Consider the following 11,222-nt stretch of genomic DNA (forward strand, 5'->3'; position numbering starts at 1 on the left):
CCAGGGGGGGATGTAGATTGAGGGGACATCACACTGAATAATGCAATAACAGACGCTATGGGCTACTTGTTGTCATTATTTATTTATTTATTTTCCTGAAAGAACAGCCTATCCATTCCTCTTTTCGGGCAATTACTTTTAATTGGATAACCTTTTCGTTTGCTGAAGAGCCCTATTTTTAACTTAGAAAGCGCAAGGTGTTGAAGCGCCATGCTTCCCCTCAGGAAAAGCTCACTACACAGATAGGTAGACTGAAGGAGAGAGTCTCTGTTAATATGGAAAGGAGATGCAAGGAGTGGGATTGAGATAGGGAGAAGCACGCACATCAAACAGATGGAAATTCCTTGTTTAGGGCGATTTCATATGGAAAAAAGAGAGTCGAATAAAGTTTTGAAGGAATGACATAACAAAAACAATCACTCTTAATACATATGGAGCAACTCTACCTTAATGAATAAAAGTAGGAATTTCTAACTCAACAAAGTTTTATGATTCATGATAAGCATTGATATTATCATACAGCGTCTGAGGTATTCCTCACCTGGCAGGACTGACAGTGATAAGAGACTCAAGTCTTCTTTTCAACTCTCTCATGGATGTTTGGGGATGAATTAGATTACCTGCTTCTGAGATTAAGAAAAAAAGATAATACAGTATGTTAACTCTTTGGTAACAGCCCCAAAATGTTATCAGGTCTATTTTTAATTCTAGGTATGACGTGCTCTTTAATTATTCATCATATAATCATCTTAATTTGTAAAAAAAAAAAACTGGTCAGAATATACCCTAAATCTTGCATAATATTTGCACCGTTACAGAAAAGGTGTTGCACCATCTCTCTTCTATGTAATAATGTAAGGCAGGGGTCTCAAACTCAAGTTAGCTTGGGACCACTGCTAGTATTGTCATCTCGTAGGCCACTTCAGCGTCCAAGTACTACAAGAAAGCGCAATATTTCAGAACATTTGGTGTGTGATATGTTAATTTTTATTAGGATGATAATACAAAAATGCAAACAGCAGTTTGTATACATTTATATACATTTATATATATATATATATATATATATATATATATATATATATACATATATATAGTTTTTAACAGTTGGTGCAAATTTTTTTTTTAAATAACTTATTGAAACATGCACTGAACTAATAAATGAAATACATTTGCACTTTATTTCTTGGCAGATATCTGGCAGCACTTCTGCTCACGTTTTCTTCATATTTAACAAAAAATGTAAACACAAGTATACATCTGTATGCACATCAGTTAATAGTGCAAATCTTTTTTGCCTCATAAATAACTTATTCAAACCTTGCACCAGGCTTGCCAAAGTAGTCAGTGTTCCCAGTGTTACACGGTGCTCAGGCTTAAAACAGTGATAACAAGGGGAACTGATAATGTAAATGAGTGAAAGGGAGTTGTTACCTCGCTGAGAAGTCGGAGGTGTGCAGCCTGTCACCTGCAGCTCTTCATCTAACAGCCTTCTTTTTCTCTTCACCGACAAACTGAATAAAACTACTCCCATACATATTTATAATGGAGCCGCTGTCAATAAACGCCGAAAATGTCTGCTGTTGTGCTCTATAGACACATTTTTGATTAACAACAGCATTGCTACCTGAACACGTTGCATTTCCTGTGACTGATCTACTTCAAAATAAAAGTCAATTTGGGTTTTTTTAAAAATAGAGTTGTGTTTGTATTTCAATCGCATATGAAGGTGTAATTTAAATTAGTAAGAAACAACAACAACAAAGAAAGAAAGAAAGAAAGAAAATTATTTTGCTGGCCAGATTATATTATATTTTTGACATCAGGTTGCAGGCCTGGTGGAAGGGGTGGGTGGGGCCCAAAATGGCCCGGGGGTTTGCAATTTGAGACCTCTGATGTAAGGAATCAGTGACATCTATGCTAAAGCTACTACATTTGAGCATAAGTATCCAGCAGACCAAACTTTCGACATTTGATGTAATCTATCACCAAGCTGTATTTGTGTACGTACAGTAAGTGCCTCTGAGAATGATGAAGGGAGACAAGAAGATGTTCACCACTGTGTAAAATACATCGGTTGATGTGGATTTGCGATTCACCATGCATCAGTTGAATTGTGCTCTATGTGTCACTTCACATTGTTTGGTGCAGCGTCTGTCTGCTTCAATGGGCTTTTAAATCAGCTAACAGATCTGAGGCTTGTGTTCAGTTATTGCTTAAATTACTGCTTTTGGAGTTTCACAAAAATGCTCCAGTTAAAAATGCACTTTTGGCCGACCAAACTCCAAAACCACCCATCCTAATGAAGGTCAGAGACAAGGAGCTTGCTGTTTTTGCTGTCCATCATTTAAAGCCATTAAGTAGAAAAGACCGAAGCGAGGAATACAAGCGTAGTCGCACAGATTACAACATGCATTTGCTTAAGATGTAAGATGCATTGCAGGTAAAATAGCATCGTGTTAAGGGCTTATGTAGACTGGCAGAGTGCCACTAAGTAGGAAACAGGCCAAGTGTAAACAAAATACAGATTTTGTTATGTTTTGGGCAACCCCACGAGTAGTTGACAAGGCATGAAATCAGAGGGAAAGGGCTACAAATAAACTAAGCTGTTGTGATCTTGTTCTCTGGACTGCCTTCAGTGTGTTTTCAGGATTAGACTATCTTTTCGGCGGCACTCTCCAAAATGTTTTTTTTTTTCAAAATGTTTTCTTGTCTTGGACACAGCAATGGATACTATTGGACACATTTAATAGCACCAAAATGTTCTTTTTCTTAGTGAAATATTGGATGAAGCTGATGGTTACTCATCTTTGATTGGACCTCATGAGAGAAAACACTGCAAATGATTCCTGGACAAATATAGAAAAAGAAAAAAACCTGACTCATCCAGGTTAAAAGAAGGGTATCGCTGTGTATCATCTGTGTAAAGAAACATATGGTGAGACTGGACAAGATATAACATTCTGATTATTATCAGAATAGGTTTTATGTATACTTAAAAGACACGCGCTGTTATTATACAGTTAGAATTAAAGTTATATTTGTGTGTGGTTAAAAAGCCAAGATGACCAAAACTGTAAGAAAAGCTTATTTTAAAGATAACATCTTCAAAAGGCATTCATATATGAGCCACAACACTGTGCTGAATGCTAAACTGCATTTCAGTTTTTCTTTAACTCTCTCCCCTGCATGCTGGCTGATGATAAACTGAGAGACCTGATCGGAAAAAAAACATATTTACGTTATGTCTCCTAATAACTTAGTAAAATAACTAACACACTTATTTTAAGCCAAACCAAAATCTTTTCCTAAACCTAACCAAGAAGTTTTGTTGCCTATACTGCAACTATCTTGTTTTTTTTAGGAACGGTCAAATGTGTTGATCAGAGGAATAAACATCTTTCCTGAGCAGAAATGCTGTCGTTGTGTAGTGCTTTATGTGTCTGTGCTTGTGGTGTGGGAGCGGAGTTGTGTATCTAATTGGCCTGTGCGCCTGTGTGTGAAATGTTGTTTTGCTCTTTTTGTTCTGATTTGCATGTGTGACCTGAATGCAGGTGCTTGTATGATAACCCAGTTCTGCACAGTACTTGAAAAGCCACTCTTTCAGCACAGCCTTTGATCATAATCTGACTGCTGCTTTCATGATAGTGTGATCCCGAATGCACTGTGCAGAGTGCAGATGTTTGTTTTACTTGAGCGCTGCTCATTGCCGCGCCTTTGGCACACCGCTGTAGCTACAGTTTTATTGTGTGTGAACTTGTTTGAATTGATTATCAAGAGTGTACACAGTAAATGATTGTACTCTGGAGTTAGGACAAGAATTGCAAAACATAAAAAGGCAGCCATGGTACATTTATTTCATTTGAAAGGCATTAGGAATGATCTTCTATGTCTTACTACCAAACAGACACATTTCAAACATACATTACATATAACAGATTGGGCAGATTGGGGTCTCTAGGCATCTTCTATTTCACACAGGCTCGTCCCTTGATTGTGAAGATTTGCATATACTGTGTGTGACCAGCCAATCAGAGCCTTTACATTTCAACCCCATGGGAGCTGGCCATTTAAAATGTAAAAAATCAACCCATTCCTCATCCACTTTCCTTCAATAGCAGAAGATGACACCATAAGCGAAAATGGGTTTGTCTGATGCATATGTATATAACTGTTCTTTTATGTGCCTCAGTGCTTCACAATCTGGCTTCTTAGGGCTCGCCAGACTGTACTGTACTTGTTGGCAGCAGTGGGCCCTTTTCCAGCAATCTACTCAGATTACAGTGTGCATGACACTGCATCAGACCCACCACTTACTCCTCTGGAATGTGATGACAGATTGTCACATTAAAATTCCTACGTCTCAGTGTCCCCACATCTAGTCGGTGTAAGGGCTGCTGACAACCTTGTAACCAAAGCATATTCCTACTGTCATACCAGGCCGGACTCAACTGCCACATTTGAGACAAGAGCCTGATCTGAAACATGAACCTACTATATGTTTTTGCTTCATCCATCACTCATTATTAGCTTGCAGTAACGTAATGCAAGGGCTACACCATGTTGCTCTTTTCACTTGTTGTATATATTTTCTTTATGCAACCAATAACATTCATTTCATCAGATGAGGAGATTGCTACAATTAGTTTGAATCATTACAAAAGCCGATGACACTTTATGAATTTGTAAAATAAGATCCTGCATGGGAGATAGCCCTCACCTGACCCCTTACTGTATCACTGTAACTCAGTTTTAGGGAAACAGTTCTATACAAATTTGGTACAGCGAGAGAAAACTAGAAATGGCATTGCGGTTGTATGTCTTTGTGCACCAGTCAAGTTGCTTTTCCAGAGAGGTGGTATTGAAAAATGGCCAGAACATTTTTTGCAGAATATTATGATGTCACAGTGCATTTAACCTCCGACCTTTTGGATATCAAGTGTCATGACTTCATCATTTTGTCCTATTAGACATTTGTGTAAAATGTTTCATTAAACGGTGAACAGTTAACATACACTCTTGTATTGGTCATATTTTTAAGCAAAGCTGATAAAAAACATAAGACAATATAGGTCTAATGTCACTTGTCTTGTCTGCTTTCACACCCAGAAGCTGATTGACACGACTTGGTGATGTCATCTAATATGAGTTAGCCTGTTCAATGTGATTCCACTCACAAACAATACTATTGCCAAACAACGCTAACACACCTTGCCCGATCCATCACTTGCTCTTCGTTGCTGGAGTAGTTCACTGGAAACCAGAACTTTTTCCACATTGATGATTCGAAAGAAGCTGGCAGGTTGTCTAGCTCTTGTGTCTCATTTGAACTCGCCATAGTTTACAGTCAGCCGCCGTGTCTTCTTCTTCACCTGGTTTTATTGTGTCTTATTATTCTCCTTTTGTTGTTTACTGGCAGTCAGCAAATCAATTTCAGGTATGTTACCGCCACTTACTGGACTGGAGTGTGGATCTGAACAGATCTGACCGACTCAAACGTATTCTTCCTATGACTGCATGCACCCGACCTTGATGTCAATACTGTGGCAGTTCAGGACAAATACATGTACCATTACACCCCCAGTGTTAGTCTAAATCTACCAAAATGAATGTCATCTAAAAAATCTAATTATGTGTGTTGCGACAACCTTAACTAGAGGAGTGGCTGTAGGTAAGGATGTAGAGCGGTTATCTTCTAACGGGAGGGTTGGCAGTTTGATCCCCGGCTCCTGCAGTCTACATGTCGATGTGTCAGTGGGCAAGACACTAAATCCCAGATTACTCCCGGTGGCTCTTCCATCAGTGTGTGAGTGTATATTAATGGTTATTGCTCCTGATGAGTAGGTGGCGCCTCTGTCACCAGTTTATGAATGTGTGTGTGAAGGATGAATGCTGATGTATGTTGTAAAGTGCCTTGCTATATAGATACAATGCATTGAAACCTTTACCATTTCCATCCACAGTCGTATAGATACACACCATAGTCAATTTTTGTATTTATTTTTAGAACTGTTTCGTTTCTGTTGTCCTTTATGGAGAATTATGGCTTAAAGGAGCACTTATTATATTAACTCTCATCACAGCTCAAAATAAATGTTTTTAAACAGCAGTTAAAGGCTACACTAAGACCTCATTTTCACTGCAATAAACCACAGTGTATGTTTATGATCAATATGTATGTGTGTGATTATCGGAATGTGTTCGCTGTACATAAGATAAGTTGCCTCTGTCTTCATCTACTGTACAAATGTGCACTTTACCGAGCCCAGTAATCCACAAATCAAGTTTAGCTCCGTGTTTAATGACACATAACTATTAATGGTGACAGCCGGGGCTTGTGCCATGTTCGTAATGGATGAGTTTGCTAAGATGACTTAAAAACCAACCAACCGCTAACATTAAAGCAAGTTCTGAGTTTCCACTTTTCTTGCTCTTTATACTGCCATTATCAAAGGAGTACACTGTGTCTTAAATCTTTTATCTTTTTTGTACTTTCTTTTGGTCTAGCATCTCTTTTGTCTCCTGTTTCATGCTCGCATTTTACTTACTGCCCTGCAACTGTGAAATGTATTGGTTCTTTTAAGATCAAAGTTAGTGCGTGCGCGCTTTTGTGTGCGTGTGTGTGTGTGTGTGTGTGTGTGTGTGTCTGCATTTATGATGTAATGCCATCAAACCACCAGGGACTGCAGTTGGAAATTAGCCTGTACGGCTAAATCCAGCACATTTACATGATAGACTCTCAATATCTCTTTTTCCTCCATTTTGTATAACAAACTTTTAATAACTTGTTATGTATGCATGAACATGTTGGCACGGCCCCTACTTCACACATGATGCCGTCTGACTGCCTGAATGGATGGATGTGTTTAATTAGATTCTTCGGGGATGTGAGGAAAATCTATGTGTTTTTTATGCGAGCTGGAGCGCGCAGCTGAACGCTAAAAAATGCATTACGTCCCACTAAAGCTGTGAGACAGGTCGCAGGGACATGCCTGGCAGAGTTTTCCTCATAACGTCCAATTTCACTTTGAAAGGTCAGGGCAGACACTTACACAAAGCATCGCTAATTGATGTGAAGTGAAAGGGAGTGCATTAGAGACACTAAACTGAATAGAGATTGTTTTTGTGCAAAACAGTGTGTGTATATGTGTGCGTGTGTGTCATTAGGGTGGGGGGTTATGTCTGGGTGAGTGCACAGGAGCGCAACTCTGTGATGTGTGTGTCCGCGCCTGTGTGTTTGCGTGTCAGTGTGTGTAATTGGCCTGACGTGGTTTGTGTATTTCAGCCCAGGGGAGGTAAGTTATTGGACTGACCTCTGTAGTGTGACAACAGTAGAGTCTGAGGCAATCTAAAGGCCCAAACATCAGCAGCCACCAGCAACCAAAACACATTAAAGATTAAAGCAGTCGCTCAGAACAAAGCCACTGGTGTGTGGTTTGTTAAAAGCGGACTCTGTGTGTGTGTGTGTGTCGTTGGCTCCGTTGGGGCTGGTGGGGGCGCTGTTTGGGTTCTTGTACGTGCATGCTTGCATGTGTGTATTTAGGAATTTTGTGTCACTGTTGTTGTGTGGTTTGCTGCTGTGGATGATGTTTGTGAGGGATGCTGAATCCACGGTGGCCACTTTGAAATCCACTTACGAAAATACCGGTGTGTGTCTGTCTGTGTGTGTTAGTTTGTGAGTATTTTATTAAAGTAACATGGGCACATTTAGTGATCTAGGCAGTGTAATATGCTTCCAAAACTAAGTCAGATTTTCCAGCAAGGTTTGGTAAAAGGGGTTATTCTGTTCTGGGTCACTGGAAATGTTTTTTGAAGATGAAAGGTTTCCATGTTTGACAGCCACAATGAATGTTGAGGGCTGTGTGACTCATGAAGGCGTAGAATTTGGCAGGGTTGAAGGCAGATAACACCTCCTTGTTAACTTAGAATCTGTCCCCCCGTTAACAACATCTTCGCAGGAAAGTTGAAGGAAAACAACCTTGTTGTCGCCCTTGTTAAAATGGAATTCGATAGCTCATTTTTGTGTGTAGGTTGACTGTGTGCGTGTGTACAGTGAGTCTCTATACTGTAGTTGCGTGGTGTGACCGAGGTTGATAAAGAAGACAAAGTCAAACTGAAAGAGGAAGTAGATCAAGGAAGGACAAAATGTGCTGTGAGTGACAGGGGAAGCACTTAAGTAAATGCAGTATAATAAGACAGGCAACAGTCAGAATGTCAAACAGAATGTAAGGGGAATCAAAACAGAGATATACTGGGCGGAGACAACACTGATAGAAGATATGAGAAGGATGTGTGTAAAGATATTTCACTAAAGATTATTATAAGATATTTCACAACAATCATGGACTGCAAGAATCTTCAAGATAAATACTGTATCTTACTAAGAGTGACAATAAATCTTTATTTTATATTTAATCTAGCATGGACTTGACAGGTTATATGATGGCTGCATATAAACAATTTCTTGAATTAAAGCTACATTATAAATCGTGTCTAACATGCAGTAAAACCTCTGTTAGTAGTTATGTGGTTTTGAAGTGACCACTGTGCATTTGTCAACTCTATAACCCAGGCAACTGTGAAGTAAGTAAATGAAGGCAGCGAGAGAAAAATGATGCTAAGGACAGCGCAGTCATAAAATGTTGGCATTGGTACGTGTCATACATATCATATTCAAATATCTTCAATGCGTGTTGTATTATGTTCACATTACATGCATATCAGCTGACTTTCATGTGGTGGAGGGGGTGGTGGCGTGTATTAGGCAGACAGCAGCTAAAGACCACTGTATGAGATGGTGCTACAACATATCTGTGGTTTGCAGAAACATTGAATCTGAAAAATGTATGTAATCTGCACCATGACTTGAAGAAAAGCAAGACAAATGTGCAACAAAGGAAGTTTCTTCTTCTTCTTCTTCTTCTTTCTTCTTCCAAAAACAGTCATCTGCATTTTAATTTATTATCCTAAATCATATTTTTTTAATTGCACATTCAGGGAATATCAATCAAACTGGTGATGAATATGTCTCTCTCTCTCTTTTTTTCCCTTTCTTTTTACTTTTCCTAAATGGTGTGTTTTTTATTATTGTCATTATGCAGTCAAAGGAATATTATCAATCAAACTGGTGTCGCTTTATCCATTTTAAGAATATCTTCTATCTTTGTTGCAAATGAGCTTGTCCACCTTTGTTTGCCACTGGTTTGACAAAGAATATTAAAAGCTTCAGCAAAGTAAAAATAGACAATAGAGAAAGTGGAATACTAGATCCACCGGGAAGGCACCAAAGAACAGCCATCGCTGTTTCAGCGCAATCTTCTCCATTGTCCCAAACTCAGCCAGTATTTAAACACAGTAGAAATTATTTTCCTGTGTTTGCATGTGTGGTTTTGTGTAGGTGTGTGTGAGTGCTTGTCTTTGCCTAAGGGCTGCTGAAGGGGGTTCCGTCCCTGCATGAGCAAATGTTGTGATGTTACTTTTGTTTCAACCTAAAAGCCACAGTTGAACACACACTCGCACACATTGCTAACTGATGACCAACAGTTTCTTATTTGCTGGGAGAAAATTATGTTGATTCTTAGGGTGTAATGGAGGTGTTGCACAGTGATGAAAATATGAGACTTTTTCTTGAGTATTTCCATTTTCTGCTACCTTATGCTTCTACTTCACTTAATTTTAGAGGGAAATTATGTCCTTTTTACTCCACTACAATTACACATTATGTAGGTTACACCACACAGCAGTATATAATTAGCTTCACCTCAACCGGTTACAACATTAAAGTGTTCTGTGCACATTAATGCATCAGTTGGGGAGGGTGATGTTTGAATGTTTAATGCTCCCTATTCCACTTCGATGCATTACATCAGACCCCAGCCGGTAACACTTTACAATAAGTTACACAAAAATGTGAGTAGTTACTGAGGAGTGAGTAAGGAATGAATCTGGAATGACTTGATAGTTGATGATTTATTAATGAGTAATTCCTGAATAACTGTGATTCGAGGACTATATAGATAGTGATGATGATGATGATGATGAGTTACTGGAGAACAGACTTGGAGATAATATATGAATTAATCATTAGGTAATGATTAGTTCATAAATATGTTTATTGTCATACTGTGATTAATGATTCATTAATACAGTGTCTCCCAGTCTGTTCTCCAGTAATTATTAAGTCGTTCCTGATTAATTCCTTACTCGTTCCTCAGTAACTACACACATTTTTGTGTACTTTATTGTAAAGTGTTACCATAACAAATGTTATTGTTGAGTTGTGTTCTCAAAATGCAATTATTCTGGAAGTTGCTCTTATATTAATATATAAAACTGTGAAAGGGGTCTTTCTGCAAAATGAGTACTTTTGATGTTCATGAAGAACCTGAATGCTTTCACCGCTGGTTCCCCCCTGTACATTTTGTCAGATGCCTTCAGTTGAATACAGCAGACACAGCTTTTACTCATTCTGTAGTTAAGATAGATAGGGTGAACAGGGTGAACAAAAATACACACATACACAGAGAGTGAGAGAGAAACACACACACAAACACACACACACACACACACACACACACACACACACACACACACACACACATATAGTACATGGTTATTGATCTTGTAGTTTTGTCAGGGTTGTAATGGGTTATGAAGGATGTGGATGCTGTACTGGCCTGGCGGCCACTGGCCATCTATCACCTCAATAGTTTCACACACACACAAGCATGCCCACAAACAATCTGCTTCCATTCCTTTAAAGCAAAGACACACAAACACACACACACACACACACACACACACACACAGTAATTAACATATAATAATGATGCAATCTCGAACAGTAGACACACAGACTTCCACAAACTTTTGTTTTAGTCATTTTATTGACATCCAACACAAATTGCATTTTCAGTCACGTGTACGTTGGCCCTGAGAGTTCCATGCACTGCAATTAAAGTGCAAATAGTCGAAACGAGCACATTACGAAAACATCTTCATCAATTTAACAACACATGCGCAGCTTTTAGAGAAAATGTTGCAAATAGAGGAGACACAACCAAATGCAGAAACGCTGTAAGAAGCACAGACTACAACAAAAACGGTTTCCAGGGGACACTAAAAAGTGATGAACAGTTGTTGTTGCCATGGTTTGTGACTCATGAATTTTTTTAAGTCGGCTATCTGTACGTGGTGTTAGACAATTAGCTAAATAGTAAGTC

The sequence above is a fragment of the Pagrus pagrus genome (assembly GCF_965226575.1).
Source record: "Pagrus pagrus genome assembly, chromosome: 4".
In the NCBI taxonomy this organism is placed as follows: Eukaryota; Metazoa; Chordata; class Actinopteri; order Spariformes; family Sparidae; genus Pagrus; species Pagrus pagrus.